The sequence below is a fragment of the Artemia franciscana genome, chromosome 7, assembly GCF_032884065.1.
Source record: "Artemia franciscana chromosome 7, ASM3288406v1, whole genome shotgun sequence".
In the NCBI taxonomy this organism is placed as follows: domain Eukaryota; kingdom Metazoa; phylum Arthropoda; class Branchiopoda; order Anostraca; family Artemiidae; genus Artemia; species Artemia franciscana.
This window is the reverse complement of record NC_088869.1, coordinates 9,148,320-9,167,358: the sequence shown is the minus strand read 5'-3', so window position 1 is coordinate 9,167,358 and position 19,039 is coordinate 9,148,320. Positions and strand designations below refer to the sequence as shown.

Sequence of the window (19,039 nt, the reverse complement as noted above, 5' to 3'; positions counted from 1 at the left end):
TTTTCGGAACAACACACAAGTTTCAATCTTATCTGGTTTTATATTACAAGGTAAAATACAAGAAAAAAGTTTTGAGCCTAAATTAATCATTCAAAATTCCCTGCAAGCTCCAAGGACTTGTTAGAATCCTCAGAAATTCACAAATCCTTGATGAAAACTTTCGAAACTAATAGATTAAAAAAAACGGAATTAGGAGAAAAAGTCTAAAATAGAAACACCGACAAGATTGTATATGACAACTTTATTCCAAGCTGTTATATTCAAAATTAAAACGACGAGGCAGAAAATAGATTTCAAATAATGTGAGTTAAACGTAAAGAAATAGGTCTGATTCTGGATTAGAAAAGAGATTTGCCTAGAGTATAACCTTGTTCACTTATAAGACTTAGAGTAATAGACACAAATATTTAAAAATGTGATGGACAATATATAGAGAAAAGTAAATAGCCTATGTAAAATATGTTATCTAGGATTATCCTGCATAGCCCCTTATAATGTGAGAATTATTTTCTTAACATGTTTCATTATTTACTCTTAAAATCTTAGGCTTATACCAAATTCTAGACAAGTTGCTTTTTTCTATTTTGGAAACTAGTTTGGACAAGATAGCCTAATAAAACATTCAGTAATGAATCCAGGGCCAAAAATATAGGTTAATTTGGGTGAGTATTGCAAAGCTACTATGTTTACCCTCTTCTTAGATATGTTCTTACTCAGCAGTGTCTATACCAATTGGAACTTAGAGAAAACATTATAGGCTACATTAATTTTCAGATTTTGGTTTCTTTTTCTCTGGTTTTAGGTCTGAAAGTGCAATTCCTGCTATTTGATTAAGCCATAGGTCTATCAATGTTTTTTTCTAAACTTAGGAAATATTAGCCTGTTTGTAAATATGTGAAATGTTGTAAATTAGGATTGAGCAAGTTATGAAAAGTCATCAAAGATTAGTTCCTTTTAGAGAGAGATAGAGGTGTGATAGGTTTTCAAAATACTTTCCCAGGACATACTCTAGTCTATAGATCTATCCCTCAAATTTTGGATTTCCTATTTTAACTACTTTACAAGATGGCAAAAAGTAGCATGTGTGGAATTTTACCTTCCCATGTATCACTTTTCTCCTTATATAACTTTTCTCCATATATCACTTTTCTTAAAATTAATTTAAATCAAACTTTTCAAAACAGAAGTTTTTAGAGAAAAATAAAAGAGTTATATTGAACTTAAGACCATCTCAAATAAAATTCTGTAATAAGTCAAACTCAAAATGATTAGAAATAACAATAAATAGGTGTAAAACACACAAACAGAAAATAAAATAAATGATCATGTCAAACATAAAGATAACAATGGCATACTGATAGAGATGAATAATTAAATCTTACAAGTAGGGCTGAAAAATTAAGTTATTTATTCAAGTCAAACTCAAAATGGATGTAAACTAGATCTACATTACATGGGCAATGTGAGGTGTTATGGAAACCTTTGTTTGGCTTTGCCAAGTAAAGTGTTGTGAGAGTAACACTTTGTTTTTGCTTTCTTGCTTCAATTAAATGCTGAAGACTTTAATCTGTAAGGATCTTAAAATAAATACTAGGTACACCAGCTCACAAAAGTTGCAAACCCTTCATTGCAACTAGCAAAAGTTGCAAACCCCTCATCACTGAAGATGATTGTAGCCTAACAGCCAATTATTACTTACATGTCTTACCATTAGAACCAAATTGGTCTTACCATCAAATACACTAGAAACAAATTATAGGTACACCAACTAGCAACAGTTGCAAACCCCTCATTGCCAAAGATGATTATGGGCTAACAGCCAACAGTTTCTTAAAACTCCCCTATTTGTCTCACAATTAGTTTTGGCCTATTTTTGGTTCCAGTGTGTACCTTACTACTGAAGTTTTCAACCCCTTATGAAGGAATTTTTTTTACCAAAAAGTGGATGATGTATACTTTGATCAGCTCATTAAGAGCTATTAACTGCCATTGAAATAAAAAATCTATCTGTCTTAGTTCAAAAGTTGAAGTTTTTTTGGTAGGCCAAGTTTCTAATGTCATCACTTAGAAAGGAGCAAAGCATAATCTCTAATTTTCTTAACAATGAGAGAACTTTTAAAGTTTAAGAGGCACCTCTGATAGCATTTCTGTATTGGCCTATTTTTGGTTTCAGTGTGTACCTTACTACTGAAGTTGTCAACCCCTTTAAATTTTCAAACTGATAATCTCATGAAGGAGTTTTTCTACCCAATCATGGATGGCATGTACTTTGATCAGCTCATCAAGAGCTATCAACTGCTGTTGAAAAAAATCTATCTGTCCTAGTTCAAAATTTGACTTTTTTTTGCCATTGGCCAAGTTTCTAACATCATCACTTAGAAAGGAGCAAAGGATAAACTCTAATTTCCCTAGTAATGAGAGAACTTCTAAAGTTTAAGAGGCACATCTGATACCATTTCTCTACTGCAGTCCCAAGTGTAAAAAGCCAAATGATAAACTCAGCTGAAATCATGAACAGAAATGGGTAGAAACAATAGATTTTTGGCCCCAGGCAAGAGTTCTATGAAGCTTTCGAAAATGCTAAGTCATATTCATCAACCTTGCAACCCTTGTACCACAATTACTTCAAATAAAGTTCTACCATAATTCAAGTGCAAAATAACCAAAAATAAATTAAAGAATAAATAAAACCTATAAAAAGAAAGTAAAATAAATGATCATATCCAACATAAAGATAACAGATAGACCTCTGATACAGATGTATAAATAAATATTAAAACAAGTAGGGCTGACAAATTAAATTGTATATTCAAGTCAAACTTGAAATGGACAAAAATATTTCATGGAGGAGTTTAACTATGGCCTTTTTCCAGTGGCATCATTTCATTCTGAACTAAGGGGGGCTAAGTTACCTCCGTGAGCCCCCTAAAGTGCCCAATTCACAGTTGTTTAAGAGTAATATTTCTTCATAGTGGAATGCCTCTCCCAAAATCAACTGGTAATAATAAGAAGCAATATAAAAGTGTTAAATGAATATAAAGAGAGAGCTTAAGTTAAAAAGTAGCCTGCATTTTATTATAACACTGGGCATTGACAAGGTCTTAATTTTCCAAATCCATAGCATCAAAATCCAAAACAGACTTTTTGCTAAACATCAAAATCAGATCACTGAGCCTATTTTCACCCATTGTTGATCTACAAATAGGTTTTAATTAACCTTAATGTAGAAAAGAATCTCTCATTACTAGCTATTCTGATAGGCAGAATAATGGTGATTTGTATTATCTCCAAACATTATTGAAATTACCTTCAGACAATCATGAAGTTCAAAGAGGTCTTTTGGCTTATTGGCTAAAGACTTAATGTATCTTCTCACAAGATCTGTTTGCAGGGTCAACAGGATTGTGTCAGTGGAAGGTTTTGCAGTGCAATGCTGCACTCGCTAGTCAACTAGTATTCAGAAAGTGCAACAAATCAGTATCTAATGTAGAGATTGACTTTAACAGTGAAAAAATATTCATGAAGTGGTTTTCAAACTTGGAGCACAATCTGTGTACTACAAGAAAATAATCCCTTATGAAAACATCTTTTGTTGATTCTTTTCACTTCAGCAAGATTGTTTTTTCCTGAAGTCAACATTATCACAAAATCATGTAAGAGAGAAGCTGCTTGCTGTGCATGCTTTTGTCTTTTAAATGAAGAATCAAGAATACTAAAAATTTTGCAAAAGGTCTTCAGTGAGGTCACAGGAAAATTTGTTTGCTCTGTGAAAGATTTTGTGAAAAGCTTTGACATTTTTCATGTTTTTAATTATGTCTTGTGTTGCTGCAATAGAGAAAACTAGGTCCACTGCCTACAACTGCTCAAACAAAGTTTGTGGTACAAAAAAAAATTTCTGCTAGATGGAGTGTAAATATAAATTCAAATGTCTGAAGCTGGATTGAAAGTTCATATGCCTGAGCTGCCAATTCTCCATCATTAGATGTTCTGATAATTGATAAAATGGCCAAAATACAGTTGTGTCTTTTCATTAATTTATTCACCAGTCTATACCAGTATGCCCATCTTGTACTAGATGATTTATCCAGCTGAAAAACAGTTATGCCAGCAGCTTTTTGGGCATTAAAAGACAATTGGTAGTGCATATTGCTATTCACAATAAAATAGTACAACTCTTGAACAATGGAGAAGAACTATGCCATTTGTCTCAATTTCTCTATGCAATCATCTAACATAAGGTTTAGTCTATGAGCATGGCAGTGAATATAAATTGCATGCTGTGCAATTGCTTTAATGTGGGCTTGCACACCTCAAAAGTGGCCACTCATGACACTGACTCCATCATAGCATTGTGCAACACAAAATGACCAGCTGAGTCCTATTTTTTTGTACTTCATGGTCAATGAACCTGGACAGACTTTCTGCATCAGGTTTCTCCATGTGAAAGCACTTGAGAGCTCTTGCTTTTACTTTTCCATTTTAAAAGTATCTAATCAGAACTGCAAGCTGTTCCTTTGTCTATATGGCTTTGGTTTTGTCAACCATAACAGCAAAAAAATTTGGTTCCACAGCCTTTTTAACAATATGGTATCTTATCTCACTTCCAATAATTGAAATGAAGTCTTTTTGGTATTCTGGACTTACATACTGTCTGTACCTTCTTTCTAGCTTAATCTATAGGTTTTTTCTAACTGACACAAAACATTTAGAATACCCTAGAAATTTCCTCTATTTTTACTTGTATTCCTTTCATTGTGTCCTTGAAAGGCTATTGCTTGGAGTCCAATAAGTCCAGTGTGTTCCCTATTATCTTGAATTTCTTGCTGATGGTCAGCATTCAAACTTGTTGCAATTGAATTTTTTCTCTCCAGCTTTCATGCAGGAATATTGGGTCCACAACAGTAGAGGCTTTTTGTTTCTTTTGCTTTCTTCATGGAAATCTGCCAATTCCAAGATTTTTTTTTTTTTTACTTTCTGCAACTTACATTTATAAAAGGTCTTCTGGAGTAAGATTCACTGGGTCTCAATGAACCCCAGTCAAAGTGATGGCGCGAAAAAAACAAAAAACACAGAATCAATCTTCATGGCCATTTGAATGTTGCATAATAGTTACTGGAAAATCAACAAAACTGTTTCAAAAACATTGTTGAAGGGTAGTTTTCAAGCACTGGCTGTCTTGGTCCATCAAAAGGTGGTTCTGAAATGTCACAGTACTCATCCAGCTTTTCAACGTTTTATTGTCCTCTCCACCAGATTATTGCAGTTCTGAAGTTGACTGTCCAAGGACCAAGCAAGTGAGACTTCCATCAGGAGTATTCACCTCTTTTTTCTCTGTCCTGCATGTGCTACTCCTTGGCAGATCAGTTTCCTCAGATTCATAGAAGTGAAATACATCCTTTAAGGTTCTGAATGAACTATATGACAGCCATAAACAAAAAGCTAAAAAGCTTTCACCTGATTTTCAAAAACTCCTAGTTAAGCACAAAAGTCACTAGTCCTGTCCAATTAAATTTAGAAGCTGTTCATTGATCCTATTTTAGAGCAAGCTTGTCTGCTATTTCCTATTAACAAAACATCAGCGTTCTCTGTTGGAGGTTTTCCACAAAAAGGTATAGAGAATCATAGCAAGGGAAGGAAAACTACTCTCTGCTATTTATCTAAATAGTCTTACATCAAAATTTTGAAAGGTAAACAACAAAACTTATGACTTTAATTTGTAAAAACAATAAGTGTTTCCTAAGCTAAATAAATCTTAGGGAAAACCCTTGTTAAACAAATAATAGTCCAAAAAAATACTAAACTGAGACACATTTATTAATGATGACTGTTATTGAAATTCTGCTTTACAGTAATTTACAAAGTTTTTTAAAACGTTCATGTTAAAGGTACTCTATAGTACAAGTATAGACTCAATTGGGCAACTAGGCTTGGTGCTAGATGAATCAAAAAGGCTAGTTTATTAAAATTCTTAATATTGAAATTTTGAAGCAGTCATAATATCCAAGCCCTCATGGCTCAATGGTTAACCTCTCTATCTTGGCAAAAAAGTAACAAAAGCTGATAGGGAGTGGGATTGGGACGGAAGTTAATTTTTAGGAAAAAATAAGAATTTTCTAAGAACCAGAAATAAATTAAATAAGCTTTAAGGGGAGGGGTTAGAGGTCCCTCTCTTTCTGGCTTTTGAGGCCAAACTCAGTAGATGGCAGAGTAGTTCCCACTTTTTATTGATTAAAATTCTATTGTCAATTTAGTAAGACCTCTGTTGGACAGACTTCTTTGAAAACACCAACATAGATTCAGATCAGGCACATTGATTAAACAAATCTGATTAAAAACGGATATTTAATGCCTTTTGATTTCTGGGAATATTTCTGGTCTGGGCTGCTTCTATGAAAGTAAAGAGTAACATTAAACCCCAAAATTAGCAGAATATATCCTGTATAGGAGAAGGGTGAGTTGTCCCTTTCTTATCCCTAACCTCTCTCTTGTGGTTGTATTCAAAGGATGCTCATTTGATCAGAAATTAAGATTTCTATTCCTTTTTTAGAAGCTGTAGTCATAGAAACTTTGGAGGATGCTCATTTGATCAGAAACAGAGGTTTCTAGTCTTTTTTTGTAACTTCAAAGTCAGTGGAGACCAATCAGCCCTTGTCCTAATTTTTTTCATATATATCTGGTTTTGATCAATATTGTTATATCTGATCAACATTTTGAGGTACCTATTTTCTACTTTGTCTGTGGATGCTCAATTGTAAATCTGGGGGAATTTTCTGGAGAGAAAACGCTAGGTCCCTTTGCTATCAAGTGTGGTTTAAGGCATTAATAGTTGTTTCCCTCGGAAATCACATTTAAAGCCCTTAAATGGACCCTAAAGTTATCTTTACTTTTTGAAAACTTTCTTATTCTGGAAACTACTCTAAAAAAATTCAAAAATACTTACTTATACAAGTTCCAAATGGAGACTCCTTCAGTTTAATTTTGGTGGACTGGCTGACTGATTGTTTTAGTGACTAATATGCTAGTATTATTGTGTCTTTCAATAGAATCAGATTATTTTCATTTCAGTTTCTTCCATTGCAATTAACAGACATAGCCTACTTTTTATGTATTTATTTCTTTTATACTAATAAGATCTATCTGATATTGATTTTCTATATATACAAATGTGTTTCTAGTTCAATTTAATAGACCTTTGAATTTTTTTTTTTTTTTATAGAAGAAAAACATTAATTTCTTCCTTTTTTTGTGATAGGAAGTACTTAGGAATTTCACCGTGCTCTGAACTTAGTAGCCTATCATTTAGAATCTTTTAAGTTGCTGTATCCCTTAAGCACCGCCATGCCGCAATTTAAGAAAACACAATTTGAACTGGGCCCCTAGTAGTGTTGTAACTGGTAAAATTGGTCATGGTAAAACCGGGTATTTTATATATTTTACCGTAATTTTACGGACCCCTGTATTGCACTTCCTGGCTGAAGGGCCCAGAAATGGATATCAGCACCACCAGTAGAGACTGTAAAGTCCAATGCCGTATTCGTTACCTTCAACTGTAAAATTGGTATTGTACTGGTGTTTTATGTATTTTACCGGTATCTTACATATTTTACTAACATAATTTACGACGCCTTGCCTTTTTTAGAGCACGAAAGCGTGAAGAGGCTGGCAGAAAAAGAATTGAATATGATTTTTGTTTTTGTGTTCAGCTGTTCCCCGGTTTAAAAGGCCGTCTGTGTGACTTAGGTCTCTTGTTATCAGAACGATAAAGTGTATTATGGTACATGTAATCATAATTTTAAAGTAGTGAAATATTAGCTGAAATAAAATTACATTAATTGTTTGAACTGTTAAAGACAGGAAAGGCTAGAAGCAAGATTGACCTATAACAATATAACAGGCTAGAATATAACAGGAATATAACAATATAACAATATAAAAATAGAATATAACAATATAACAGGCTAGAAGCAAGATTGACCTATAACAATATAACAGGCTAGAATATAACAGGAATATAACAATATAATAATATAAAAATAGAATATAACAATATAACAGGCTAGAAGCAAGATTGACCTATAACAATATAACAGGCTAGAATATAACAGGAATATAACAATATAACAATAGAATATAACAATATAACAGGCTAGAAGCAAGATTGACCTATAACAATATAACAGGCTAGAATATAACAGGAATATAACAATATAACAATAGAATATAACAATATAACAGGCTAGAAGCAAGATTGACCTATAACAATATAACAGGCTAGAATATAACAATAGAATATAACAATATAACAGGCTAGAAGCAAGATTGACCTATGACCTATAACAAATAAAATTAAATAGCCGAAAACAATGAGGGTAATATCAGCCAGCAGAAAAAAGAAGCGAAAATGATATTTCGTCGATATGCGTCGAGGCAGATATTTTGTTAGGGAATTCCGCCTAGCCGTCTTCAGTGCTAAAATAAGAAGGAAACCTAACCTTTTGAATTAGCTCTGACTCAGCAGAAGAAAAACTAAATCACACAAACCGAAAAACCAAGCCACAATAAATGAAAGACTATTCACCAATTACATTGGGCAAGAATTCCTTGCTTAGTGATTGACTTAGCTTGTCAACTGACTCAATCAAACAGTTCATGGTAACAAACTGAAGTAAGGAGCAACCTGGCTCAATAGTAGCCGGAACTCTAAAAAACGGAATTTTGATAATAATAGATGCATAAAAAAATCAGATTTTTATGCTGATTTTAAATATATAAGTTTCAATCAAATTTAGTCTTACTCATCAAAAGTTACGAGCCTGAGAGAACTTGCCTTGTTTTGGAAAATAGGGGGAAACACCCCCTAAAAGTCATAAGACCTTAACGAAAATCACACCATCGCTTTAAACGTATCAGATAACCCTACTCTAGAATTTTCTACAGTAGTGTTTATTTTTTTTTTCATGAGTAATCGTATCGACCAAGTGGTCCTAGAATCTCGCTAGAGGGCTCATTCTAATGGAAATTAAAAGCTCTAGTGCCCTTTTTAAGTGACCAAAGAAATTTGCCTTATTTTAGAATTTTTTTTTTGCCAGAAGATAGATCACGGATGCGTGTTTATTTGTTTGTTTGTCTGTTGTTGTTTTTTCCAGGGGTGATCGTATCGACCCAGTGGTCCTAGAATGTTGCTAGAGGGCTCATTTTAAAGGAAATTAAAAGTTATAGGGCCCTTTTTAAGTGACTAAGAAATTGGAGGGCACCTAGGCCCCCTCCCACGGTCATCTTTTCCCTAAAGTCACCAGATCAAAATTCTAAGATAGCCATTTTATTCAACATAGTCGAAAAACCTAATAACTATGTCGTTGGGGTGACTTGCTCCCCCACAGTCCCCGTGGGAGGGGCTGCAAGTTACATACTTTGACCAGTGTTTACATATAGTAATGGTTTTTGGGAAGTGTACAGACGTTCTCAGGGAGATATTTTTTTTTGGTTGAGGGGAAGGGTCTATGTGGGGGGATCTCTCCATGGAGGAATTTGTCAAGGAGGAAGAGAATTTCCAGGAAGGAAGTGTAGGATTTTTTTGCATTATTTAAAAAAAAACAATGAAAAAATAAATATGAAAAAGTATTTTCAACTGAAAGTAAGGAGCAGAATTAAAACTTAAAACGAACAAAAATTATTACGCATATAGGGTTCACCTCCTCCTAATACCTCGCTCTTTACACGAAAGTAGTTTTAGTAATTTCAACTATTCATTCTACAGCCTTTGTGATTCAGGGGTCATTCTTAAGGAATTGGGACACAATATAAGCTTTAGTGTAAAGAGCGAAGTATTGACGAGGGAGCTAACCCACTCATATACGTAATAAAAACATACGAATATAGAAGTTCGTTTCGAAAGTTAGTTCGTAAGTTATGCATATTCTTTTACTAATAAAAACGTTCGTAAAAAATCAAAAGTTTTAGTTGCTTTTTTGAGTAACCAAAAGATTGGAGGGCAATTCGGCCTCCTCCCCCACTCCTTTTTTCTCAAAATCGGCCGATCAGAAATATGAGAAAGCTATTTAGCCCAAGATAAAAAGTTAATATGCAAATTTTGTTTTAGTTATTCATGTGCGAGAGCCAAAATTAAAACATGTATAAATTCAAAAACGTCCAGAAATTAAATAAAAGAACAGGTTTTCTTAACTGCAAGAAAAGAGCAATATAAAAGCTTAAAACGACTAGAAATTATTCCGTATATGAAAGGGGTTGTCCCCTCCTCAACGCCTTGCTCTTTACGCTAAAGTTTGACTCTTTCTCACACCTCTACTTTTTAAAACAATATAAAACTTTAGCGTAAAGAGCGAGGCGTTGAGGAGGGGACAACCCCTCTCATATATGGAATAATTTCTGTTCGTTTTAAGTTTTAATGTCACTCCTTCCTTGCAGTTAAAAAAATTATTTTTTTTTTTTATTTAATCTTACATGAGATCATTTCCAATCCACTGTTGCTACTGAGCTTCTGGCTAGGCTATTGTTAGTCTAATGAATTATAAGAAAAAACTTCTGTATAATACATACATTGAAAGAAAAAAATGTAAAAATATATAGATTTAACACTAAAATAAGAAAGACTCTTCTGAAGGAAACTTGCACATAAAGCAAAAGCAGTATTTCTAGATTCCTTATTTTATTTTCTTTCTTAATATCATGGTAACTTTTCTCATAATTCCTCTGCCCCCATTTATTTGTCCCAGATATAGTCCTAATAAAATAGTTTCCATTGTGCTGAATTTCATGATGATGTCATTCTCCTTTGTTAAAATGTGCTGCTGTATTGTTGACTCAACAGAATTTAATTTTGCTGGAGCGAATAGAGTTGTGATTATAAATATTATTTGAAATAATTAAAAAGTAGATAACAACGGTAGAAACACAGTAATCCACCAAATAGAACATGCTGCATATTATAAATTAGGAATTTTAGGGATTTATTTTAGTTTTAATATATTCCTAGAGCTATTTCGTAGAGCATCGGGGGGAGGGGTGAGAGGGTGTGAATTTTAGAAGAGTGACTGTGATACTTGGAAATAGGATAAAATAAGGAATCTAATAATACTATTTTAATTTGTTTAGCGTGTTTCCTTTAAAAGATGCTAACCACTAAATATTTACCTGCTGAAGAAGTAATGGAAAGAGAGCTGGCACGTACGCAGGGGGGCTTCGGGCCCGCCCCTCCCACCCCTAAATTTTGTGAAATGTTTAATTTTCCCATGGTTTCTTGGGATTTCTGGCAAAAGTAGGACATTTATTAAGAATCTAGATACATGTGTGAAGCCGTGTATTTTACTGCATGCAATTATCCGGTCAAGTCACTGCCCAATTATTAACCCATTTTCTGTCTAATTTTTTACCCTCTTTGAAGTAATTAGCAATTGTACTGTTATTATTTTTTTTTTGTAAAGAGTTTGATTTCCACAGCAAAATAGAATTATCCTTGATATTAGGGGGTTTATCCCCCCTTTTCAGGATAAAGTACAGTTTTCAATGGATCAATTTTGGAAACAGTTATTTTTCATTAAAATCTACGTTTTTGCAATAGAAGAACTACCCCCACAGCACCCATATTGCATTGTTAACCCTAAAATTTCCCTTTCAGTGGGATAAAATAGACTAATCACTGGTTCTAAATCGCTATGAACATAACCTGAGCCTAAAACATACTTTTGAGGCTTCACTCTTCTTCCCCTCATCTGCTATAATACTACAGATTAAGGTTATTCTGTATTTTCTGATATAAGTGCCTTTTTCATTACTAAATAAATAAATAAATGCTACTTTATATTTGCTGTTTCGAAGGTTCTTCCCCCCCCCCCCGAAAAAATTCCTGCGTACGTGCCTGAAAGAGAGTAACACTATTGCAAAATTCAAAGGGAAAATATATAGTGAGCTGTATGTCTATTCATTAAGGGGGTGGGGTGAAATAAAACAATACACATTTAAGAATGTGATCAGTAAGTAGGCTATATAATTATATAAAAATGGCTTTGAAAATACAGAAAAATTGGGAATGTTTTTTTGTGCCTCAGATTTACTTTAATTTTTTAAACTGTCACGTCTGTCAATAGGTGTGCCTCAGGTGCGTTTTTAGGACCTCACTTTTTGTTGAAAAAAGGATTATCGAGAAATACTTTTTTCACTATTTTCACTTCTCCCCTTCCCTCCCCCCAATAATAGAAAAATCTTCTGATCCGTCCATACGGGTTCTATATAAGTAAACATGAAAAACTATTTTATTCTTATTCTTTTTTGTGAATCTAGACGAATTGTCTCTCACTGTCTGAATGTTTGATTCTTTAACATATTCAGATCTAATAGTTTGTACTGTTAAAATTCATTGTAAAGCATTCACAGCAGAGTACACATAAAAACTGTGCATTCAAAATGGTTGAATTTCAATTTCTGGGCCAGTTGAGATGAAGGGCCAGGGTTGTTTGAACGCTGACCCTTATGAATGACTATATTTGTTTGGCTCTTTAGTGACTAAATGTTTATTAGGGTGTTAAATTCTTCGAGGGCTTGAAGTGATTTTAGGGTACATACTACCCTGTCTGGTATTTATTATTAATCTTTCTCTAGAAAAGGGCAAGTTCCCTAAAAAGCTGAAAGTCGCGAAGATCATACCCCTCCAAAAGGGTGGCTGCAAAAGCGATATTGAAAACTGGTGACCGATTTCGATTTCACCTCTTTTCTCAAAAATATTAGAAAAAAGTTGTCCATAAACACCTATATGATTCTCTCCAGGTTAACGAATCAATAAGTGAAACCTAATTTAGGCTCCGAAAGGGACACTCCTCAACTCATGCCTTGCGTCATCTGGTGGAACGTGTTATTGGTGTGTTGGATAAAGGTTGTTTGCCAATGTCAATTTTATTGATATTAAATAAAAAAAACAAGTTTTTTTTTTAACGGGAAGTAAGGAGCAACATTAAAACTTAAAACGAACAGAAATTACTTCGTATATGAAAGGGCTGCTTGCTCCTCAACGCCCCACTCTTTGCGCTAAAGTTTGACTCTTTCTCTTAACTCAACTTTTTAAAACAGTAAAAAACATTAGCGTAAAGAGTGGGGCGTTGATGAGGAAGCAGCCTTTTCATTTACCAAGTAATTTCTGTTCGTTTTAAGTTTTAATGTTGCTCCTTACTTCCCGTTAAAAAAAACTTGTTTTTTTATTTAATTTCTGAACGTCTTTGAATCAATGCATGTTTTGATTTTGGCCCTCTGCAGATGAATAATCAAAGCCAAATTTGTATATATTTTTTTGGGTAATTGGCTTTCTCGTAGTTTTGATCGATTGATTTTGAGAAAACAAGGAGTGGGGGAGGAGGCCTATATAAGATATACGTAACTTACAAATTAGCTTACGCAACGAACTCCTGTATTCTCATATTTTATTACGTATATGAAGGGATTCACCCCCTCGTCAGTACCTCACTCTATAGACTAAAGCTTATATCTTGTCCCAATTTCTTAAGAATGACCCCTGAATCACAAAAGCCGTAAAATAAATAGTTGAAATTACTAAAAATGCTTTAGCGTAAGGAGCGAGGTATTAGGAGGAGGTGAGCCCATCATAAACGTAATGATTTCTGTTCGTTTTAAGCTTTAATGCTTCTCCTTACTTTCAGCTGAAATACCTTTTTCATGTTTATTTTTTCATAGTTTTTTTTTTAAATAATGCTACAAAATCCTGCTCTCCCTTCATGAAACTTTTTCCCCCATGAAAAACTCCTCCAAGGAAAGTTACTCCAACATATCTTTCTCTTCTCAGCCCATCCCCCCTCAACCTAAAAATCCCCCAGAAAATGTCTGTACTCTTCCAAATAACTATTACTATATGTAAGCACTGGTCAAAGTTTGTAACTTTTGCCCCCCCCCAATTGGACTGCGGGGGAGTAAGTCGTCCCCAAAAACATAGTTAAAAGGTTCTTTGACTACGCTGAATAAAATGGCTATCTCAGAATTTTGATCCGGTGACCTAGGGAAAATAATTAGCGTGGGAGGGGCCTAGGTGCCCTCCAATTTTTTTGGTCACTTAAAAAGGGCACTAGAACTTTTCTTTTCCGTTAGAATGAGCCCTCTCGCAAAATTTTCGGACCACTGAATTGATACGATCACCCCTGGAAAAAAACGAACAAATAAACACGCGTTCGTGATCTGCCTTCTGGCAAAAAACACAAAATTCCACATTTATGTAGATAGGAGCTTGAAATTTCTACAATAGAGTTCTCTGATACGCTGAATCCGATGGTGTGATTTTCGTTAAGATTCTAGGGAGTTTTGGTTACTATTGAGCTGGGTCGCTCCATACTACAGTTCATTACCACGAACTGTTTGATAAGGAAAGCATTTAATACTGTAGACTTCAAGATTTTGCTGGACCGACTCAAGTGTCTGGGAATTCGCAAAACTTTTTACAGTGGCTTGAACGTTATCTCCTTGGATGATCCCTGTGTGTAGTACTTAATGATGCGACTTCAACTTCTTGTCGACTAATATGTTGAGTTCCACAAGGTTCGGTTTTAGGTCCCTTACTGTATCTTGTGTACGTAGATGCGATGTGTTTTCATCTTCAAGTTGTCTGTGTAACAGCTTTGTCAGTGTGTGCTAAATCGATCAAAGAGTTGTATATTGACCGACATTGACCGACTTAAGTGTCTGGGAATTCGCAAAACTTTTTTACAGTGGCTTGAACGTTATCTCCTTGGATGATCCCTGTGTGTAGTACTTAATGATGCGACTTCAACTTCTTGTCGACTAATATGTTGAGTTCCGCAAGGTTCTGTTTTAGGTCCCTTACTGTATCTTGTGTACGTAGATGCGAGCCGTTTTCATCTTCAAGTTGTCTGTGTAACAGCCTTTGCTGATGATACAGCTTTGTCAGTGTGTGCTAAATCGATCAAAGAGTTGTATATTGACCGACATTGACCGACTTAAGTGTCTGGGAATTCGCAAAACTTTTTTACAGTGGCTTGAACGTTATCTCCTTGGATGATCCCTGTGTGTAGTACTTAATGATGCGACTTCATCTTCTTATCGACAAAATGTTGAGTTCCGCAAGGTTCTATTTTAGGTCCCTTACTGTATCTTGTGTACGTAGATGCGATGTGTTTTCATCTTCAAGTTGTCTGTGTAACAGCCTTTGCTGATGATACAGGTTTGTCAGTGTGTGCTAAATCGATCAAAGAGTTGTATATTGACCGACATTGACCGACTTAAGTGTCTGGGAATTCGCAAAACTTTTTTACAGTGGCTTGAACGTTATCTCCTTGGATGATCCCTGTGTGTAGTACTTAATGATATGACTTCATCTTCTTATCGACAAAATGTTGAGTTCCGCAAGGTTCTGTTTTAGGTCCCTTACTGTATCTTGTGTACGTAGATGCGATGTGTTTTCATCTTCAAGTTGTCTGTGTAACAGCCTTTGCTGATGATACAGCTTTGTCAGTGTGTGCTAAATCGATCGAAGAGGTTGTGCTGAAAGCAAATGATGCGTTGAGAAGGTTGGAGGTTTTTTTAACCCTAGCTTGCTGTGTGTCAACGTAAAAAGTCATTTCTGTTGACTTTCTGCAGAGTAGGCATGCCAGTAGATGCTAGAGATATAGTTATTTTATCCAGAAAGCCTATTCAACAAGTTCATATAGTGCGATACTTAGGATTTTTTATTGATTCAAACCTTTCATGGAAGCATCACAGTGATGTTATTTCTTCAAAAATTGCCCGAGGAGTTGGAATGCTTCGTAGATTGAAGTATTTCTTGCCAAAGCGGATTCTACTAATGATTTACCACTCAATTTTTTATCAATATATTTCATATGGCTGTCTGATTTGGAGTAGCAATTTTTACAGTAATTTCAAGATTCCAGATTCTTCAGAACAATGCCATGAGGATCTTAGGCAAGTATGTTAAGGATGTGAATGACACAAGTGCTTATTTTAAGTCTTTAAATCTGTTTAAAGTGGGCCAACTGCATGATTATCAAGCAGCAGTTGTCGTTTCCCAGTGCGCGCATAATTTAGTCCTAGGTGTTTTTCGTGACAATTACCGTGCTAACAGTGATATTCATTAATATGATACGAGGAATTGTGATAAATTGGTGATTGAGCTGAAGAGTAGCACAAGATCAGGATTTCGTTTTAAGTTTCTTGGAACTTCACTCTAGAATTCTCTACCAGTGAGCATCAGAGCAGCTGAGCATCTTCTAGAGTTTAAGAGAAAGTTAATAGATTATTTTAATATAGAGTGGTTGAATTTATTTTTGAGGAGATGGAGGCGGTAGGGAGGTCTGGTTGGCGGGGGTGGCAAGGAGGAGCGGGTGGTAGTAAGGGAGTAGGGTTGTCTGGAGTTTTTGTTTTAAGGTTTTACTACTGCATGCCAACAAAAACGTATGATTTTCCATCAGTGCAGTAGATGTATAAAGTAAAGAGTTATAATTGTGTTTATTAATGATGTATCGTATCATATAAATTCATTTGGAAGGCCCTTGCTTGTGACCAGTGGTGTCAATCTGTAAAATGGAGGGTCATACTGTATTTTCTTGGTCTAGGGGAGGGAATTTTGTTGTTTGTTAATTTCAATTGCCCTCCCCCCCCCAATTAGTGCCTCTGCTTGTGGCTGCAGGACGAAAAGTCAAATTTGCGCATATATAGTGGTCATTTAGGATTTTTTTTTTATTTTTTCTATTACTGTAAATTTGTCAATGAGCATCAAATTTCACTGAGACACTTTTCGGTACATTTTTTTTGTACAAACAGTGTTATTATATTTGAGTATTTTTCTCTCAAAGTTTAGGTACTATGCCATCAGTAAATTCCAGAAATAATTTTGAAAGAACGTGTTATAGGGCTTTAAGATCCCCCTCGCAATCAAGGATTCTTAGGAATATTTTAGTAGAATCGGCTTAAAATTCAGAAAATGCAAATATCTGGGAATGCAGTCATCGGCCAATCCCCACGCGAAAATTTTTTTTTATTACCTATGTGGCGTAATTTATTCAAAATTCTGGGGAGGGGAGGGCATAGTTGGAACCAATTTTCCGAAGTCAAGTAAAAACTGAAAAATGATCCGTAGGCTATAATATCATAAAGGCAAAGATATACTAAAGAAAACTAACCCGTCTCTGTGGATGCTTGATTTATGTTGGCTTATCTTAATTTTGACAAGCTTTTTGAAGACACTAAATTTTAGCGGGGGTTGGTTACAATGTAAGTAATGGTTTTATATTATTTGCCATTCCTCCCAAGTAAGTATTGAACCAACTGTAAAGATCCTGGTAAATTTATAATTTATGACCATAATGAGATAGCTAGGAAATGCAACTTTTGATGTGAGCTGTCTGCAGTTTCACCGCTGCGGCGATGCGGTGTGGAATACGCAGCGTATTGCGTTTTCCGCAACGTACCTGTCTGTTTGAACAGTAGGTCAGGCTCCTTGACTGGAATACATCGATGGCCTTTAGGATTGCTGCTGATGCAGACCACGTCTCAGCTCCGTAAAGCATCACGGAACCGATGAGAGTGTTGAAAATTCGCAGTTTAGTTTAACGACCGAAATTCAGTTCTCGCCAAAGGTGACGATTAAAAAACCGATTAAACTAAATCTTAAGAAAACTTCAATGGAGAAGTAAATTAGAAAAAATGTTTTTAAAAGAGGCACTTAGCATGCCTCTGGTAGGCTGAACCCTGATAAGATGCCAGCATAGCAGTAGAAGTCTATTACCTTAAATTAAGTGTGTTGAAGTGGGATGTAGCTCAGATGTTTCTAAAGAAGTAAAGTTTAAATTTGTTTCAGTTTGTATTCACCATAATAATGTTTCAAGCTGTATGAACTGACCAGCTAAATTATGCCATTGGGTTGGTACTCACCATTTTATTAAATCAAGTCAAATTCTATTACGGCTCGAAAAATAATGAAGGAGCAAATAATTATGCTGAGTAGAAACAGCAATGGAAGCCATATATCTTATTATTATTACCACCTTAGGTGGGCTCATCAATAGATTTGAAAGCTAGTGGACTAGAGGCTAAATTTCCCATCTTTACGATATACTTTGGAAATTATCAGACTTTACCCTACTCAATGATGTCGTGCAGAAATTAGTGCTAATGTAATACTTCTTTTCCTCTTCTTTTTATAAAAGTGGGTATCAAGTCCTGGTTACTGCAGGTAAGATTCTCTCTGGCCAGCTATTCTAAATGCTGTTGTCCCCTCTCATTTGTATTTGAGCCTACTCATAGCATGTGATGTATGTTCACTTTATATGATAATACCATAGGGATTTTCAATTCTACAAAGTTCCACCTGTTCCTTTGCATTCACTGGTAATGCTCTATCTTGATGAGGTGTTGTAGAAGGAATTAAATGACACACAATCCGAGCCGATTCTATTTTTAAGCATTATAGCTGCAACATACCTAGAACAGCAATTGAGTAATTTCTAAGTATCTTCAGCTTTTAGCATTATAAATGCATGCTCTTGGAATGATGCTTGCTATGTTATGAGCATGGAGCCTAGTGTCTTCGACCTTCCTAATCCCTTGATTTGCCACGGCCCAGGACTCCTTGCCTCCTTGCCAAAAGCCCCACAAGATTATATCATGCAACCTACAATTTATTATCCCCTGATTCTATTCTCTTCCTCATGTACTGGCAATGAAAAAGCTTATGATTATGATGAAGGTACCACCCTATTGTCTGCTATAGGGGCTAAATTTGTACGTTCTTTTGTGTAGTATGGATCTATTGTCTTCTTGTAGAGCAGTTTGAAAAGCATATATCGCTTTTTGTCGATAGGGAGCCAAAAGTTATCCCTTGCAGATTTTTTTAGTTGTGTCCTTGTCTGTGGTTATGCAATTATATCTGACATCACCCTTCACATGAGACCTGGTTAAATTTTTTCTCCCACCCAAGAAGCCTATTGCAAACCACCATAAGGACAAGTAGTCTTTCTGAGAGAAATCAAATGGGGTGTTCCATCCAGGAATTTTATTGGGATTTGTATCT

The 19,039-nt window shown here is 35.1% G+C and overlaps 1 long non-coding RNA gene across 3 annotated transcripts in view; it reads left to right on the top strand.

Moving 5' to 3' along the window:
- Positions 1 to 234: 234 nt before the first annotated feature.
- Positions 235 to 19,039, top strand: part of LOC136028813 (uncharacterized) — a 32,012-nt gene continuing 13,207 nt past the window's right edge. The window contains exons 1-2 of one of the 3 annotated variants that reach the window (XR_010617881.1): positions 274 to 302; positions 6,548 to 6,715. This is a non-coding gene — a long non-coding RNA (uncharacterized LOC136028813). Of the gene's footprint in view, positions 303 to 345; positions 361 to 6,547; positions 6,716 to 19,039 lie in introns of those variants that run through there. The other 2 variants (XR_010617880.1, XR_010617882.1) reach the window with 2 other exon arrangements.